We start from the raw sequence: 20,362 nt of genomic DNA, 5'->3' as shown, positions 1-20,362 counted from the left end.
AAATTCTGAATTTTGCTGGCAATATATTTCAAGCACATCAGGTTTGAAAGTGCAACGCTGTTGTCTGCTGTAGAGCCAAATTCTACTTTCCTTTAAACTCTGCTGACTTTAGAATGGTTGCATGCCAGTAAGGCAGACCAGAATTACCTTCACTGGTGCAGCTCTACCACCGTTGGAGAGGGGAAAAAACACCTTTGCTAAATCATGGTGGTAACATCATGTGAAACATATTTGGCACCAACTCAGACACCCTACAACAAAATACACAAGTTTCAGTGTTTCTTAGATGTGTGAAATAGATCCCGTTCCTCATGCCAGTGGCAGCATGAATGAAAAAAACTGTTTTTCTCCCCCAGGCTTTTTAAAAACTATTTAAATCACGTTTTCATTGCATCTCCTTCCACTAATGCTTTCTCCCTAGGCAACTTCAGGACCAGATTAAGGTTATCTGGATGCAGCATTCCCTCCTCACTCCACCTCTATAGTTCTGCCTCCTCTTTGGAGCCATAGCTGGACAGGATATCAGCCTTTTTAGAAGTATCTGTAAGTGTCACTTGGGAGCAATATTTACATTAGGCAACGCTTCCAGACAGAGCTCAGGCAGTGTAGATTTGCCCAGTAATCACAGCTGGGGGTGGCATCTGTCCCTTCTCACCCTGGGCAACAGCAAAAATTCCCTTCTAATGAAAGCCAGAAATGTCCTGCTTCTTTCAAGTGTGGTTCCAAGCTTTCTGCAAACTCTGGCTGATGCTATTTCCCCGATGCCCCTCAGTTCATGCATCGCTCTTCTCAGCTGTGAAAATCCTGGTGAAATATTGATGACTGAATACTCCCAGTAAAAGGCCAGTGTCTGTCTTGATCCATCGCCATACAGGGCAACTGATGAACTGATGAAAGAAACTGGGGGGGGGGGGGGGGGGAGGGCTATGAAGGTGTTGATTTTAGATAAATATTTAAGTTACTTACCTGCCATTCCCAGTGCTGGAAATTACTCTCTTTCTATAATCTGCTGCATATGACAAGCAGGTGACAGTGGACCTTCTCAGAAAATAGCTTGGCACAGCTCTGGTGAGCAGCACAAGCAAACTCATTATAAAAAAACAATCGCTGTTAAAATGCGTTCTCCCCTTTCTCCTGACTTTCTCATTCATTGATTACTAATAGTCACAGCATGGCATTAATAGCTGTGTCTGAAAATGCCACCTTCCAGATAAATAAATTATAGCACAATGAAACTTTAAAAAGATGGAATTATGTTGCTTTGTGTCAATTCTGTATGTTTTGAATTCACTGGCAATAACAAATTTGGGTAGATTCACCTGGATTAGCTGTCTTATTGACGTAAAGGGCGGGTGAATGAAAAGAATAACTATCATTCTTTGTTGTAAGAAGAGTTTATTTTACTGTTTTCAGTCTCAGCTGAAATCGGGAGTACTGGATTGTGACTAGACAAGCTGTGATTCTTAGCAGCCGTACCAAGTACATTTTTCTGATGGTTTTTAAATCAGTGGAAGTCTCTGGTGAAAAAAATAGGTTCATATTTATTTTCCTGGAGACTGCCACCACCTTTAGCTTTCAAGTCACGTCAGTCTGTAAAAATGTTAATGATAGTTTTAGTATTAAGACTTGTTTCTCCCCCTCACCCCATCAAACAAAACATCCTGATAATTCCACATACATTCATCTGTGAAGAGCTGAGTGTTTGAACAAACCACCATAGGCCTTCGAGGAGTCAGAGCTCAGAAATTCTGGTAGATAACGGAGTACTGAGATTTTCCATACACCAAGAAACGATGCTCTAAGGAAGGGAAGAGAACTTCAGAGCTGGCAAGGTGCAATAGGCAGGTGTGGGTGCAGCAGGGTACCAGACGATATGTGCTGAAGGACTGTAGCGTTAAATATAATTAAGACTGTTCATTTGGCATAGCAAAAAGAAAACTCATAGATTTTATTGATAAAAATGCAAATGGGATAATTTGAGCTAAAAGGGGAAATGCAATGGCACACACTCATTCCTACTAAATTTATTTTCCATTAGTAAAATGCTAATTAACCATTAATCATTCGATAATGTATATGTAGCAAAAGCAGCTCAAAAGTCAAATTGTCTAAATAAATAGCACAGTAGCCAGTCAAGGTGAAAAATACCATGCTTCTTTATAAAGAGGAAAAGTAGAAACCATTGTTTCCCCTTACAGAAATTGTAGCTGTGGCATATATACAGCCTTTGTTACAACACCTGAGAGTTATGACCAGCTAGTCAATTTTTTCCTGCAAGTGGCTGCAGTTAAATGGAAACAACACTAAAACAGACTTACCCATCTCTGCAATCAAACTGGGAGAAAACTGTCTCGGGATTCATTGGACAGTGGAATTTGAAAGCATCACATTCTTGCAAAGGTTCCCTCTGAGCCCGAAGGATGGCTTCCTAGCGCTAGTGACTTCTGCTCCGAGCTAATTTCTGCTCCGCTCCCATTGCCCGTTTTTGCATGCATAGGCCCCTGGAGTGCCGTGCAGCCAGACCTGACGGCGTTTCCTGTTTATTTCAGTCTCTGGTGTTATATTGGAAGTAACATCTCAGCCTGGAAGTATATTAAATGAAGTGTGCGTGCAAATTACCAGCAAACTATCTTTTCCATTTTACAGAAGGTTCTTGTTCGATTGGTTCATTTCGCAAGGCTGAATTCTGTAGGATGGGCTAGGCTAAAATCCCTAATAACCAGTCCCACATCTGAGACAGTGAAGATTAAAATCAACCATTGTGTAGTATATGAGAAGTAACTATTTTTCATAGGCTTTTACAGCACATTTGGGATTATGTTTTCATATTATGCAAATGCATTTTATGAAACCATAACACAGAAATGTGTACTATTGTTAATACGCATTTGCAGCCTAGCATGTGAAGTCTCCAAAGAGGCCATTCTGGTGTCTTCTCTCATTGCGTATTACGAATAATAAACAAAATGTAGTTAGACATATTCTGTATTACAGAACAATAATAATAAAATTGCATCCTGTCATTAATATGCATCAACAGCGAGTATCCTGGTATCTCAGAAAGACATCTTAATATGAATGCATGTGAAACAAAACCAAAAAGTTGACTAAGTCATAGCAGGAACAGGACTGTTTGGGACAGGTCTGCTTGTTGTACTTGGAGGGAGGGATGGTAATCAAAATCCTGCTTCTTCTTCATTTCTTTCAGCTTCACAATGGCCTTATCTTTGTCCCTGGAGTCATTGGCTGCATGCTAGTTCTTGTGTATCACAGTCATATTTTACAATATAGTATAATAGCCCTCAAAAAAACAGTTCTTATATTTGTTTTCTAAAGAACTCCAAAGAAGCAATGGGTGTTTGAGCAGCCTAATACTGCAATGCCTTGCTTAGCATGCTAACCTGTTGGCAGCACGACATGCAATGGTTAGGTTGATGAGGCCATTCAGATGTGGAATCACAATTATATATTATTTCTTCTTAAATTAGTAACAAAAAAGGAAGTCATTTGGCAGCTTTCCCACTGCAGCCTGAATTTTGCACTTTAGGTGCAAAAAAAATCCCTTTCAATCTTGCACTTGCAAGTGCAAGGTCCTGCACCTGGGGAGGAAGAATGCTAGGCACCAGTATAGGTTAGGGGCGGACCTGCTGGGAAGTAGCTCAGAGGAGAAGGATCTGGGGGTTGTGGTAGACAGTAAATTATCCATGGCCCAGCAATGTGCCCTTGTTGCCAAAAAGGCCAATGGAATCCTGGGCTGCATAGGGAAGAGTGTGGCCAGTAGGTCGAAGGAGGTCATTCTGCCCCTCTTCTCTGCACTGGTGAGGCCACAACTGGAATACTGTGTCCAGTTTTGGGCTCCCCAGTTCAAGAGGGACAGGGAACTGCTGGAGCGAGTCCAGCGAAGGGCAACTAAGATGATTAAGGGCTTGGAGCATCTGCCTTATGAGGAAAGGCTGAGAGAGCTGGGACTCTTTAGCCTGGAGAAGAGAAGGCTGAGGGGAGACCTTATTATGGCGTACAAGTATCTAAAGGGTGGGTTGAAGGAGGATGGAGCCAGGCTCTTTTCTATGGTTCCAAGTAACAGGATGAGGGGTAACGGGCACAAGTTAGTACACAGGAAGTTCCATTCAAATACACAGAAAAACTTCTTTACGGTGAGGGTGACGGAGCACTGGCACAGGCTGCCCAGGGAGGTTGTGGAGTCCCCTTCTCTGGAGATTTTCAAGACCCGCCTGGATGCAGTCCTGAGTAATGTGCTCTGGGCAATCCTGCTTTAGCAGGGGAGTTGGACTAGATGATCTCTAGAGGTCCCTTCCAACTCTGAAAATTCTGTGATTCTGTGAATCAATGTTCCTGAAAAAATCTCTATCAAGACTGGCTTGTGACTTAAAGGTGTGCTCCCATTTCCACTTATTTCTCAGATCTGCCCGGAGTGTCCGTTTTCCTTTAAGCAGCACACAAGGTCACACTGTCTACTTTTATTCTGATGTAACGTACAGAAGTGCATCTCTTTACCTCTACCTGTTACCATTATTTCCACTGGGTCACAGCATGTCAGCCACAAATCTGTGCCATGTTAATAAAACCAGTACTCGTGTAGTGTCAGTATTTGTGTTTCTGATATTGCACAATGGTATCTGGGGCCTTTTATGTGCTTGCCAAATCTGTAAGAAACAAAAACAAAGGGGAAAAATGGAGCTGTTCTGCTATTCCCGAGATGAAGGCTTTAATAAGGGCACCTTTCCAGTTATTTTGGTTCTGAATTAGGTTTAGTCTATCTGCTGGAGTTGTTTCCAGTGTAATCTTGCCCATATAAACTGAAATATTACAAAGGCTTTAAATGTCTTTTGTAGGTTGAGTTGACCACAGGTTCTGGGTATTACTACTTGAATATAGTTATGTGAGATTTAATTAGAACTTTATGGTAACAATCTCTCTGCTTGCAAAGCTGGAAAAAGATTAACATAATACTACAGTTCAGTAGGAAAAGCCAAGAGGAATGATCTCTAGAAAAATATTACTTTAATTCACACATCTGTATTTTGAAGATTCCTACAGGTATCAATTTTAAAAGATTCTATGCCTGGATTGCATTAAAAGCATGATACCTAAACGTGAGGAGATAAACACTTGAAATTCTTGCGTTCTGTACAGTAAAAATTGCCTACCTATAAAGGTCTTTTTCTTTTTTTCTCTGCTGCAAAAAATATTTGTAAAGGTAATTTCACAAGACATTTAGAGACTTTGAAGTGCTTTCCTATCCATATGGTTCTTTATGAATAGGTAATTTTTATCTGTGCTCTACTCAACTGAATGTTTATAAGACTGTCTAGTCTCAAAGATGCCCACTAGAAAATTACAACTGCCTTAAAATGACTAAAATAAGATTTATTCATTTACCCTTTAAGTACTTTGCAACTTATTTCCATTTTTCTCCCTCTAATTTTGCCTCTAGTAAAATCCTAAATTTTTCTAATTTGCTGTGCTATTTTAATTAGTCAATTTTCCCTCATTTGTACAAGCAAGCAGTCTTATAAGTTTGAGACTGTAAATCATTCATCCATTAAAAACTCTATTTCCTCATATCGCAAGTTCGATTCATTTAGAAAAGAAAAAACCTTGGTGTGGAACAGAATTATGCAATGTCATGGACACATTAACATTTGGATCAAAATTTTACATTGTGTCAGCCAGTAAACAGTATAAATGGTGCAGATTTGCAATAAATAATTGTCTATTAATACCTTGGCGTGGTGTAGCAAATTAAAGTCTCACTTCAGTAAGCACAGATGTAGGTAAGAGCTGGGGCCTAAAGAAAGCAACTGCCATGCAGCATTAGAAGAGAAAGAGAGCATCATGAAGCGTTACTGTATCTTTCCAGCAAGGAGGATAATGTATACAGATTTAAACAGCAATAGAGAAACATAGGGGGGGAGGTAGGCTGTAGGTACATTTAAGTCTAATCAGGCAAGATTTAAAACCATTTGTTTTAGATGCTCTGGCAGACGCTTCCCTTGCAGAAGATTAAGAGAAGCATTTTAAAATACAGCACCGCGTGCTCTTGCATACAGAGCAGAGCCCATAATTCAGGACTATCGGGACATACGATACTCAGGGACCTGCTGGGTCATTACGTGGGGTTCGTTCCTGTGGTAGTCGAACACCCCTAAAAATCTTATCTGTACACTGCTTTTGTGAAACTGCCATTTTTTGCAGGTTGTTGCCAGTTGTTTTGAGGTTTTCACAAATTTATTCGCTAACTGAAATTTTGTCAGATTACTTCAGTAACTTCCTGCCCCACAGACTCTGAGCAGATGGTCCTGAACACTCAGGATCTGAAACTCAAAGTTCAGTTTCTTAATGTGGGTTATTGCTGTGAATGTTTTAACAAGTGGACATGCCATTACTTCAGCTGTGGAAATTCAACACAAATAAAAGCATGAAAAGAGATTAATTTTCAAATTCAAATATAAATGAACAATTAGGTGTTAATAATTATTTAGAGAGCTCCAGTTCATAATATTGTCTCTCAGCTGTCTCTAGTGGTGTCGCCTAGGAACCATAATTGTTGTTACTGCAGTTTTGAGCATGTTTTTTCTTTTGCGTTACCAACTCAGCCCATAATCCTGTAACACAATCTAGCTTGTCCATACGCTAATGGGAAGGCATTAATCAAAACATTGTTCTCCGTTACATTAACTATAGAGCAATATCTCCTTATTTTGTATTTCTTAATGGTTTCTTTGTCCAAGTCTGTTTAAAAACACAGCCTCAGTGTGCTGGACTACAAGTCTTCCGTGGTCTATGCTTGATTGGCTGAGTAATCTCTCTCATTTTCTTTGGCACTTTGTGTTCATGTCCTTGGTGTCTGGAGCGCGACTCAGTGGGTTTTTAAGCAGAGTACAAGGTCTGTGTTTTGTAGGCAAGATGGCTTATTTAAAGTAGATCTGAAGCTGGTCCTGTTAGCTGCACAAGGCAAGGGCTTAAAAATCTTCCTCCGCTGTCTGGCTGTTTACAAGCCAAACAAAATTTAATGCTTGCTCTGAGGGAACACAAGAACAATCTGCTTTGTGCATTGCCTTGTGCAGTGGGACTAGTTAAAAGTGATATAAATGTACCCACGAGAGCCAATGCCTCTGTGCTTGGGAGCTCCTTGGATAGGCTTGAGAGCTTCTTCCTTAGCTCCTCCAGCAGTGTTATGGCTCTGCTCCAAAGCTCTGAGGCTATTAATAAAAACCTGAAAATCATCCATCTAATAAAACTTATGTTACTCCTTGAAACATTCAGACCTCTTCAGCTTACCGATGATTTACTCCGTTTGTGCACCGTACTCTGTTGACTTGAGTCCTTGCGTAGTTACTGTGAAATAATGCATATTATTACATGGTTAACCACACAGTAACATCACTGGAAGCAACGGTAATTACAGAGTAAGTTGTGTTAATCCTCCTGTGCTATTGTTTGGTAGCTGTGTAATTAGCTCTGGTCACCTGTGCAAATCAAAGTTGCTTGGTAATTTTTCTCTTCTCCATTCTTGTAACAATTGCAAGTGCATTAGAACATTGATGGTATCTCAGCTGGGTACGTGGATCCAAGCCTGCCACAGCAATGCATTGCTTTCTATAAGCAACTCCTATTTTTAATGTTATCGGCAGAAAACTGGTTACAGGGAGAGAGATTAAATTTGCCCATATGAACAGCTTTACCTCCATTTTTAGCACTAGCATTGAAATCGAGCTTAATATTACATTGAATAGAGTTCATTCCCACCTAGTTGCTGTTTAGGGACTTGTGAAATGAATTAAGCGTCCTCAGTTCACTCCCACTCTGATGGATTATGAATTTTGAGCAAGAAAGACACAAGTTTGGTGAAACAGTGAAAGACTAGAGCAGGTTTTGAAGAAGGTCGTGGCTGAGGCATCCCATAGCAATCAAAAGACAGCCAGAAGCCACGGTCAATGTAGCATTTGTTCTGTGGCCAGAGAATCCAAATCACCAGAGATGACAAGGTGTGACTGTTTTGCATAAGCAATAAAGTCTAAACAACCACAGTGTAACACAGAGATAAAAAATGCTAGAGACGTGACCTGACCTGACATGATTTTCTTTAATACTGGCCTGAGTTGCATGTTAGAATATTAATTACATGATACATAACCAGCTCCCATCAGTGCTCCAGCAATCTGTGAAGCACTATTTAGGCATGCCTTTCCTGTGACACTTCTTCTGTCTGCAATATATCACACAGCAAACCCAATGTAACAGAGGCACACATATCAATGTGAACAATATCATCCTGGTGCAGAAATTTTCACAGTTAATTAAAAAAATCAAATATAAGCAGTCCAGCTCCTTACTAAACTAATTAAAAATATAAATACAATAAGCCCTGACTGAGCTTTTGACAGGTCATTAAAAACACAAAATTGAGTCAAGTACAAGGACTAGTTTCAATATATAACAGAGTGAAATAAAATGGTGAGGTTGAAGTTAAATTAATGCCGGTTTTGTTTCCATTGTTCTTCACCTGGTGTCGATGGCTGAATTTACACAGTGCAGTTCTCCAAAGGTAAAGGCCTGGGCAGTTTACTATGTGAAGTCGAAGATGCCATTTACCGCTTCCTTCTGGCTTTTAAATCTGCTTCCCTGGCAGGTTTACCAGCAGTGTGTGTTCCATGCAGTGCCTTTTTGATCACAAGTTTTGACGTAATATTCAATCCTCTGAATTTATTTCAGCAATAGACATACACTCTCACCACTCCAAGTGTATCCTTTAGCAATGACTTTGGTTAGAAGTGGAACAGTGTTTTTGGTGCATCAGCTTAGGGTTTCCAAGCAGGACTAAGATCTAGGAAGCATTCTCCTTGTAGGAGCTTTAATACTGTGCGATGGGGCTGTACCAGGCTGTGATCCCGGCATCTTCTTTGTTTCACGCTGGACTCCCAGTCCTGAAGATACCTATGCTGTATACAGCTTACTTCATACCCAGGCTCTTTCCTGGGGCAAATAAATACTTCACTTGGTGAATTAGAATAGATCTGACTTCATAATGTTAGTTTGGTGCTTGGCTGAAAAATACCATTCTCCCATTACGTTGGCAATGTGAGCAATTCTCCAATATAACTACAAAACCCAAACAAAACCAAAAAAGCATGGGTGTAGCCACTGTCAATATTTTTCCTGTTGGCCTTGATCTATCAACAGCTCAATGAATGTCCTTGAATTTCCTTTGAAGCTCCCTTTGAGGGGAGCTTCAAGAATATTCCCTATATTGTCTGGAGAAAAGTGGGGGATGCCATTGTGAATGAAAATGTTGCTTCTTAGCATGTTCCAGCTTTCATTTACTGACATCCCACGTACATTCACTTGTATACAACATCCGAGAACAGTGTCTAATATAGTTTCAGCTGAATTGATTTCCAGCACAATTTGGCCTGCCTATAAATTGTCACAAACTCAATTCTTACGGATCTGGATGTGAGGGAGCTTGTTTCGTGGTGTTAGGAAAGGAGACGGGATCAAAGTTATGCTCTTTGCATGGGTGTAGCAAGAGCCCCTATGCTGAGCCAAAAGGATGAGGGAGTATTCTAACAAGAGGTTCCCCAAAGGATGTAGGAGTTTCTGCCTCAGGGCACGTCAGCTTCAGTAGTTCCCCTGCAGCGAGCAGGAAAGTGAACTCAGCACATAGTGTAACACTCCTTGGAGAGGCCACCAAGGGAACTGCTGTGAAGCAGATGAAATGCTGTAGAGTCACATTCTTGCTTGTCGCTTGCTGATTCCCGCTACGCAGAAGTGCCCCCTGAATCTGTCTCCCCAGCACGGAGCCTCCCAGCCCGAAGGAGTCAGGACTATGGACGTTGGTCATTGTTGTTGTGACCCCTAGGATATGCATGGGCTTCAAAAATCCAGAGTCCTGCACCAAGCTGTGCCTCAAAAGAAGGGATTAATGCCTAGAAAATATCTTAGTCAAAGAGTTCAGATAAGGTTTCATGACTTAGTTGATGGTCTAGTACAGAAGAGGCCTGAGAAAACATGGCAAATAAGTATTAAGGCTGGATCCTCCTCATTCTCTATTCTTTTCTACTGCCTCTACATGAGATGGATCTCCTTTTTATCCCTAGCATTAAGTTTTTATCACTTTACTAAAATACTATAAATCAATAAAATAGGACAGAAAATTGCTTTCTTACATCATTGCACCAACATGCTGCTTGTATGGTCTGGAATGACAATGAGACATCTATCTTTCTGTGGACAAAAATGCCAGTTCCAAGTATAAAATGCCAAGTTCTATATGCTAAAAAAATTCCAGGCCAAATATTAGCTTCTGCTGAGATGAGAAGTGCCTCCTTCACTTTTCTAATTTCTTGAAGATCAAGAGAAAATTCTAATTCTCTAAACACAAAATATTATTAATAAATTAATATTTATATTCTGTCCTAAAACTCTTTTCCTAGTCATTCTTCTTCCTGATAATATTTGCTTGAATCTCATGCCAAGACCTTTTTTGATTTTATTTTTTTTTAATTTTTAAATATACTCACTAGGGGGAATGCTCATAAAATTCAGCCTCAGCCACAATCTGGACTATGGTCTGCCAAGCTCCACATAAATAAATCATCAAGTCATTTTGGCATCTTCTGGGCCAGGAGGGATATCTTCAGGGTAGATTTAAAGAGACATTGTCCTGTAAAGTATGTCCTTTGTGGAGAAAACTAAACAGTAGCTTAAAGGCTACTTTTGAAAATCAGATATTTGAATTTTTGCAAGTAACCAGTGCAACAAAATACAATGAAGGACTTTTTAATTCCAAAATTACAACTGTATTAGTTAGTCTTCCCTGCTGCTATCCTAGTAGAAATGAAATCAAATGCCTGAGATTAAAAAATACTACTACACTCAGGGTAGTGTGAGTGGGTGATACTGGAGATGCTGATTTTGTGCTCAAATGTCTGCAGAATGCACAGCAAGTAGCTGTTTGAGGTATTCTCTTAGCAATCTGAATGCTGAAACAGGGATAAAGCAGCCAAACATTTCTCAGCTTTGCACTTTCTAAAGCCAATCTAAACAGTGAGACACAAGAGGAGCACGCTGGGCTTGGCCTGACAGCTTGTTGGTCTGTCAGCTGGCGTCACCTCATCCCTCTCTCCCTCCCTTACACCCTGGGGAAACAAAACCTGGGGTAAGTTGAAGAGAGCAACAGTCTCCTGCAAGCTCCCCAGGGGTGGCCACTCGGGCAGGAGCACTGCAAAGGACATGTGCAGAGTCAGAGTCATGACTCAGAGCCGAGTCCTGGTCGTGGGACCTCCATGCTGGCCAGGAATGGTCTCTGTAGCCAGCTGTGAAATGGAGCTTTGTTCACCTACCCCTCGTGGGGGGCATCTAAAACAAGGATATGTAATTCAGATAATAATCAAGAGAAAGCAAGCTGTAGCTGGTTTGTCAAGAGGAGACCTTGGGCCAGAGTCCTCTCTGCCATTCACAGGTCACTGAAATCAATGGAGTTGTGCCTGCAATTACACCGCAGGGAATCTGGATCATTTTATTTTGACTGTGGGAAGTTACTGAACAGTAACAACACCACAGAGGAAAATTGCCTCATTTCAGGTTTTATTAAAATCCCCAACTTGGACCATGTTCATCGGAAGGTTCTAAGCCATCACTGTGCCGGAGACCATTGGAGAGGTTTGGGTGGGAAGCAGGAACAAGCCAGGCAAAAATGAGTATCTTCAGCTGAGGTTTTCTTGTTGTTCATGCATCCATAAGAACTGCAAACAGACAGGAGGAGATTGAACTTCCTGAGATCATTTGGAGAGTGAAACGAACATTTATGGGTGCACAGTGGATGTGCTTATGGTGGAACCAGAAATGGAGTGACAAATCCAGAATGGCATCCATGCATAAGTCATCAGGAAAAGAATGAGTTGCAGCTGGGCCACTGACTGAAGGAAATTCCCTGTCTGTCTTAATTAATTTCTGAAATGCAGAGGAGAATCTTAGCTGCAAAAAAAAATGAATTTTACGAATGATCAAATCCTAGAAGCTGTGATTTGGCCCATTGTAAGTAACAATGACCTCCTGAAAAAAAAAAAAAGAAAGCTGAAAATCAAATCAAAAAGTCAGGGAGTTTCATCTCATGCCTTCTCACAAAAATATTGTACTAAAACTATGCTTACAGCCAATGATAATGACTAGAGATATTTTAAGTGACCTTTTAAAGATCATTTACCTATTTTGAGTGGTCTAATATTATTGAAAATGCAGCAGTGGAAAGAAGCATCAGATACTCTTTCTGGATTGTACTGAAATGAAATCTTTGGGGTTTGGAACAGTGGCACAAGGTAATTAACATACGTGCTGTTGGCACCATATTCTTTGTATATATTTCTGAATTGAAAAGAGGCACTGAGAAATGCATACCAGGCAGTTACAGGTTAAGGATCATTTACATAAATTAGCAAATTTGCAAATGAATTCATCTAGTGAAAAGTAAGACACGGGACACTGCATTTTAATAATTGACATTCCACATGAAATGCAATGTTCTTGAGGAGGAAATTGAGCTCCAGGTTGCTATTAGAACCAGCGGAGCAGCAAGAGCTGGAAAGAAATGCCATCTCATATTATGCGAGCTACTGCTCCTGCATAACAACTATCTTCTATTCAGATAGACTTTATTTTAATAAAAGTAGTACTACGGTTTTTACAGAAGAAAAATCCAGTCATCAAAAACACTGGTCAGAAAACAAAAATGCAAGAAATCTTTGTGATCTGGTTCTAACAGTCAACTAGTAAGTCATGCGCTAAAGTAATCTTTCTTCTTCTGTTTTATTTGGCAGCCAAATCTCCTTACTTTTTAGTTATACCAAGTAGTTACATGCTTACCCCAAAGTATGCAAAACTGACAGAAAATTATAAATTATCTAATTTTTTTGTTCCCTGTCACAACATAGGTTAAATTGCAAAATAAAGATAAGTGATCCACTTAGCCACTTCCTGCTGTCCTGATCAGTTTAAGAACACATTATGTTACAAATATTGTTCTTGATACAAAAGTAATGACTTTCATAAGGTGCTAGTCAGTCATTCAAAGTCACATTACTTTCATTGTATGCCATAAATACAAATTATAGGATCACAGACAACTGAAAGCAAATCTGTCCCTAATGTTTCTTAGCATAATTTAAAGATTAACTTAAAGTGAACCAAATAATTCTCTCCGTGATACACTTTTTCCAAGATCACATAGAGTAAGTGTGTCATTTCAGTGAAAGCCAGTAAAATTTCTGCTCTTCTAATACTCCTAAATAGTGACGAGAGAGTGTTTGTCCTTAATCTGACTACAACTCTGACATCATCCATAGGGAATACTGAGCTAAACTTCCTGAACTGAAAAGATAAAGGAACAAACTTCTGCTACCTGCATACTGTGTTTGACATTTGGTTGTCCTAACATCCTTTTCACTTCTTTTTTTATACAATCTGTGGCAGCAAGATGGACAAGCTAAATAATCTTTGTTTCCCTCCCTTGTTTTAGGAACCTGAGACATTTTCATTCCTGAACAGGTTGAGAAGTCCTTCCAAATGAATCAGCTGCATTAGTAATATTTATTTTGGCAAAGGATTCAGCTGCTTGAAATACAGACAACAAGATTCTTACCTATAGTGAGCTCAGGTTCAGTAAATGGGTAGGCTGACATCCTTCATCTTCAGTATTTTGATACACGCTGCAGTGCATATATACATACAGGTGGAGCAAGTACATTTACAGATTGCAATGATGCCCTGATAAGGAAAACTCACTGCCCTTACTGGTACAGGAGCAAATTTCTGTAACTCTTATGCCCTTTGGTATGAGGTCTTACTGAGAAGTATTCTCCTGTACTGATTAACAGACTGAATGAAGAAAGCTTCCATTTTTAACTTCATTCTTTATGACACAAAAATAACTGTGACATATTAATGGGAACAATCATGTGGTAGAATTATTTTACAATAAAGAAGAAAGAAAGCAGCTCTTGGACATTTTTCCCAACTCAGAATATTCCTTCCCCGCCAAAACAGCACTGAAACCTAAGTCAGATAGTTCCCTGCACTGTATCCTATATAGAATAGTCAATAGGCTTTGCAGAAGTCCATAGCTTCATCAAATACGACTTTACCTTTGAGAGTGCAGTAACAGTGTGAATGCCTTTTCACCAGGGTGTCACTGATGGATCTGAGCAGCTTTTCATGTATGCGTGCTGCAAACTCTTTATATTTTTACATTCTAATAACAGTGAACAGCATAAATTATCTCTAATTCTTGATTCTGCGAGGAAGCAGCCATCTGGTCTAATACCACTGTGACAGTGATATAGGACTGAACACTCTGTGCTTGGTCTGCTGCACAGAAAAGGACAATAGGACATATTTTAAAATGTCAGGATACATCAGAACCATATTCAGGAAAGTTTGCATTTATGAAAATTGATAGTATTGGAGATATATCATGATGCAGATCTAATCATGGCTGCTGGTATGGTGAATTAAATTAAGAGCTGATTTGAATTTTTCTAATTAAAGATGTGTTATTCCTTCTCCCCTCGTGTTCTCTCTTTTGGTAAAAGAAGCTTATTAAACAATTTTCAGGAAAGCTTTGTGATTCAAAGGGTTAAAGCTTAAGCAAAAAACCTGCTTTCAGTGGTAGTTTGATTGTCTTGGTGCAGTATTCAATGGGCATTTGTTTGTAGTCCAAAATCATCATTGATGTTTGCGTAATTGTTATTGTTTGAACTAGATAGACTTGGTAATAGGCATACCCAGGTACTGCAGGGTAGCATGGCATGTAGGCACAGCAGCTTAGCAGAGCTAAGCAGAGCTGTACAAAGTGTTCTGCGTGCTCTTTCCAGCCCTAGTGAGCTCTCTCATCTGCTGCTTTCAATGTCTAAAATACACGCGTAAAGGAAAGGCAAAAAAAAAAAAAAAGAAATTTGACTTAGGGGGGAGTAAGCACACTTCAAAGGTAAGCTAACATGAATTAGATCAAACCCTGGATCAACTTGTGATTTGCCCCAACAAATTAACTTCAGCTTTGCTGTAGTGCTTACTTATGTAAGTAGCTTGTTTATGTAACTTCTCTTGTTTGAAGGTTTTTTAATAACACCAAATATTTTTCAAGACTTCAAGACATCAGTAAGTAAAGAGTATCATTTATAGGTGTCACATAGAATGTTATTTCCACTGTTAGCCTTAATGGCTTTAAGGAACTTACTGTATGATTTAAAAAATAAACGTGAAATAGTTCTTTTCACAGCATGAATAGTAGTTAACCTACAGAGGTCAAAGAGTTAAATACTGTAATGGGATTTTTAAAGGGACTTCTTAATTTTATGACCAATAATATCATTTGTCATTTTATGTACTAGGAGGGGCCATCAAATTCATACTGCAGGGTGTTAGGTGATCACAGGGATAAGAAACAGTCCTCTCATCCCCTTTTACCATGTAGGACATAGTGTAATTAGACAGCTGTTTTCTTTGAAGCACCTAACACAGGCCACTGGCGAAGGCAGAATTCCGAGCTTGACGGATAATTGATCCAATCTGGCTTGGTAACAATGTTCACTTGTCTACTCTTAAAATTAATATTCTTCCCATCAAAGATAGGGCATTTTTGAGTTTTTCATTTTGCTTTCTGTTTACAAATGTGCCAGAGGCATACATTCCATGAGTTCTTTCAGAAAGTGGTCCTTCTGGAGCTTGTGTTGGTATATTTACTAGTCAGAATTCTCCAGTAAGGCTGTATAGCAGGGAGAAATACTGCTTGCAGGGCATTCTTCTTAAGGATGCTGTATGCCAGTTTTGCTAACTCAGATTGCCAAATGTTAAGGCATGCTTGTATTGTTCAATCCTTCTTGCCAGCTCACCTTCCCACTACCATAACATCCCTCAACTGCTGGAATGCTGCTTTCAGGGACACTCTTAAAGAGGCAAATGCAAATATAATATTATTCATGAATGGGAAAGGAAGATAAACAAAAGCAAAGGATAGTGATCTTAGCCCAGCTTCTGCCTTTGTAGGGACAATCTCCTGTGATATACTTATGCCTCTATACTTTCTGACAGAAAGGGTCATACACATACTGTAAGCAAAGAAAGCACACCTTCAGAGGTAAGTATGGAAAAGCGGGTAAAGATAGATCTGGCATCATTTTGCATACCAAGTTTTTGAGCAAAAATGCAGGCTCTGGCTAGAAACTTGCATTTGTGTGAAGGAAGAGGAAAGTTTGTGTGTGCCAGGGATGGAAATGGCCAGCACCTGCATGAGTAGTTAGAGGTTTTCCAAATGGGATGGGAAATGAGTTGATTTATCTTTGCTTAAAGCTGTATAGCAAAGCTTGAGGGAAGAAAAAAGGTAACGTTAGCTTACAGTCGTGATATCTGCAGATATTTCGTTTTACCTGTTAACTTTCAGATAGATCACATGAAAGACAGTTTCTAAAGATTCTTTCCTTGTGGGTTTTCTTCTGCTACAATCCCAACTGATTACAATTTTCTAAATTCAAACAGACGCCAAGAAAGCTTACAAATTCAGTTAATTTGTTATTCTATGCCTTAAACATGAGTCAAGAAGCCAACTAACCCATTGGTTTACTCTGCTGTTTCAGAGCCAAAGTAAAATCTGTTAGGATCTGTGAAATCCTAAGCTCAAGCCATTTCCCATTTTTGGCAGAAAAAGCAGAACCAATACTAGTTCCCCAAATCCCTATCAGACGGTTGAAATATAAAAAGCAAAAAAGAAAAAATGCTATCTTGGAAGCTAGGACAGAAATTGGACAGAAATTGGATAAGAACTTGCGCTTGTCTCCCCTCTGTGCATATTCGTTGATACCACCATCAGTGTCCTGTGTGTACATGTTGAAATTAAGTTTTGGAAAGTCTCTGAGTTTTGAGTTTCTTTTATACTCCCATATTTTACACAGGGACCTTCTGTGACCAGTCAGTGCACCCAAAGTTATGCCTGAGCTTTTCTACAGAGCTTTTCTATAGAGCTTTGCTACAGAGAGCCATAGAAGAAGCCATCATCCCTTTCGGGTGCTGCCTCTGCCAGTTTCTGACCGCCCTGTGAGCCCATTCAAAACACTGAACTAGCAGAAAACTAGGTTGGCAAGAAAAAATGGATAATTTTTATTCAGTTTGTAAACTGGATGAGATTACAGAACAAGGAGTGGTGGGAGATGTAACTGGGAGAAATTAGTGGGGCGTACAACAGTCTCTTTTGTTGACAGTAAGATTCATCGTATCGGCCAAAGTGTTTTGCATGACACAAGATGTCTAGAAATGGGGAAAACCAGTTACTGTTAAATGGCATTACTCTTAAGATGTTGTGCTTTGGTCTCATCAGGTTTCTTAAGACAAAGAAGGTCACGCCTGGTCAGACGAGGCCACTCACTTCCCTTTCCTCTTTTCCCTTGAGAAGCCAAAGCTAGTATACTAATTTGTACCGGCACCCTGTGCTGAGATTCCATTCAGTCAGAGAGGCAGCAAATGTGCAACAGTGAGCGTTACTTTTGGATGAGATATCAAGCCAGGGTCTTGACTCTTTAAATAGAATCAAACTATGTCTGGACCAAGACCTTCAGACATCTGTTAATCAGACTCAGGAAATGCTAATGAGATGAGAGTTTAAAACAGTGGTACTGCTAACAGGTTCCTGTGTAACCAAGAGAGATCTCATGTTATTTGTCATCTTCTCTGAACTTTTCTACATCTGGATAGAAGTTGCATGTGTTCATTCGCACAAGTTCACGGATAGTAATAAACTAAAAACTGGCAGTCTTTTCTCTGTCTGGACAGTGAAAAATAGTTTGTATGTGCTGTTAATTAGAATTTCTAGAGGTTTTGTTGCAGAAGCTCAAAGCATGGCCCATATAAAACATGTTATTGAGTAATTTGTGAAATCTGTATATTATAGAGGGCATTTGAACTTTCTCTTTGAAAAGCCATCACTATAGTAGTTGGACTATTAATTCTCATGTGTTATTTCTGTCTTAGAAACATGACAGAACAAGACAGAAAGACAAAAAGACAAAGAAAGAAGGAAAGAAGAAAAGAAGGAAAAAAGAGAAAGAAAGAAAGAAAGAAAGAAAGAAAGAAAGAAAGAAAGAAAGAAAGAAAGAAAGAAAGAAAGAAAGAAAAAAGGAAGGAAGGAAAAGAAAGAGAAAAACAAGAGCAAAAGAAAGAGAGCCAAAAAGAAAGAAAGAAACAAAGTCAGAGAGAAGCACAGAGAGAGAGGGAGGAAAAGGCAATTCCAGTATACTTTTTGGTAGAGTTTTCAGTAAAGGACTCCTTAGGATAGCAGAGGAAACATGTGGAGGATAATTACTTAAGAACAAGCCAAACGATGCAACATTACCATAAGCCAGAGGAAGAAGGCTATGAAATGCTGTGGTCATCTACACACATCAGGACAACTAAGAAGAAAGGTAAGTGACTGTTTGCTGCTATGATACCTATTTCACTTTAAAAGATTGAAACTGGTGGGGGTTTCGAATCAGAAATACAAATGTCATATTTTCCCGTGATACCCTGATGTCCTGCTAGCAAATGTTTTCCGGTCAATCAATCAGTCACTCAAGTAGTCAAAATCTTTAACCACATAAAAATCTATTGAGAACAAGTTTTATTTACAATGGTGACCTGGCCAAGAAAGCTCACAGACAGCGATATGTAACATCACTTACAGACATACAATCACTATTGTATATTACTAGAAAGCTCCCAAACATATCACCAAGCATAAATCAATTATATAAAATACCACAAACATCAAATAAACCAATAAAAGAGGGAAGGTCATAACACCACCAGACATGTCATGAATAACCGCCACGAACATCAGCAAGTGATTCATCCACAGTATGAATAAAAAAACCAAAAGATATACAAGCAATTCCTGTTAGATCCTTTTGTGTTCTGCTAAAAATGTGTTACTGTCTTTTGATGTTGTCTATTTTGCAACATAACTTCTATTTACATGCCGCTAAGGGCTTAAATTATTTTTAAGGTCTGTGCTAATTAAAATTGGGGGTTCTGTTTGATATATAAATGTGCATTTTAGCATGTATGTTTTGCTTAGCAATTCATTGCATATATTTCCATGCTTGCTTGTAATGGGTAATACTTTGCATTTAGTAATATATTTCACAATATTATTATAGTTTGGGCTACTAAAAGAAATTGGACATAGAACACAGTGGGAGGCATAGTTTGGTATCATGGTCATTGTCGTGTGTGTGTGTGTGTCACCTCCACCCCTGCCCTGGATTATGACCATAATTCAAAAACCACTAAGATTTGTAGAACACTACCTCCAGGTAGTCAACATCTCTTAGAATCTGCACCAGTATTTGTATATTAGCAACAAAGAACACATATAAACCCATCATTAAACTTGATCTTTAGACAGTTGAGAGCTTATACAGAGAAGAGTATGTCTGTAATGATTAAATGTAATGATTGCAATCAATTCATTTTTAAATGCCGGATCATGGCTTTCTTAGTGTGTATGTCTGTATGTCTTATTCCCAGAAGCCAATGTCAAATGTTTACCAGTCTAGAGGGGTCCTATTCCTTTGTATTCAGAACTGGAATATGCATTTATATTTTTGCAAGGGCCACAAGAGTTTAACCTTCACAAAATCTGGTTTGTTTGATAGTGTTTGACACATGGTTTTCAGGTTGCATTCAAAGCAGATGTCTCATCTATTTGAATGAAAGTTTACGAAATAAGTAATATAGAATATGCTAAGTTCCACCCTCTGCTTAGTACTCCCAGTTAGTCAACGTTAATATAATGTAAATAAGCATTACCTTCAGTCAAACTGGATAGAAAATTAGGTAGCATGTCTCATCAGAGCCTGTTCTCAAAAGGGACATCTATGAGCAACTCAGAAGGCAGTGATGATATTGTCCACCATTTACACTCCAGTAGTTTTCAGCTGGTGAGACATCAGCAAGACAAACCCGTCTACTAACTTGGCAACAAAAGCATTTTATTGCTGAAAACGAGATTTGCATTTAAAACTCCTTTATAGCTAGACTGAATGTAATTGAATGGAAAAAGTGGGTGAAAACATTTGGTTTATTTATATACATCCTCTCCCAGACATGGAGCTTATTCTGAAATTCAGAATAAATAGATCATCCAGACTCTAATCTAGATCCCCTGCTTTTAAACTGATGATATTGGCTGAAAATCAGACCACCATCATTTCAGATTAGTCATTTTTGCTTCATTGATAACATATGCACTTAGAAGCAAGTTCTGCACATTTAAAAAAAAAATTCCAACCCTTCCATGCATGCATTTTTCAGATAT

General features: G+C 39.2%; 1 long non-coding RNA gene across 1 annotated transcript in view; it reads left to right on the top strand.

The window, feature by feature from the left end:
* The window catches only part of LOC309672919, a 56,018-nt gene that overhangs the window by 21,693 nt on the left and 13,963 nt on the right, over window positions 1-20,362 (top strand). The window contains exon 2 of the long non-coding RNA XR_014269271.1: window positions 18,037-18,467. This is a non-coding gene — a long non-coding RNA (uncharacterized lncRNA). The remainder of the gene's footprint in view (window positions 1-18,036; window positions 18,468-20,362) is intronic.

Source organism: Vanellus vanellus (assembly GCF_965231255.1).
Source record: "Vanellus vanellus genome assembly, chromosome: 5".
Classification (NCBI taxonomy): domain Eukaryota; kingdom Metazoa; phylum Chordata; class Aves; order Charadriiformes; family Charadriidae; genus Vanellus; species Vanellus vanellus.
The sequence above is the reverse complement of the archived record's forward strand: the minus strand, read 5'-3'. Positions and strand labels throughout refer to the sequence as shown.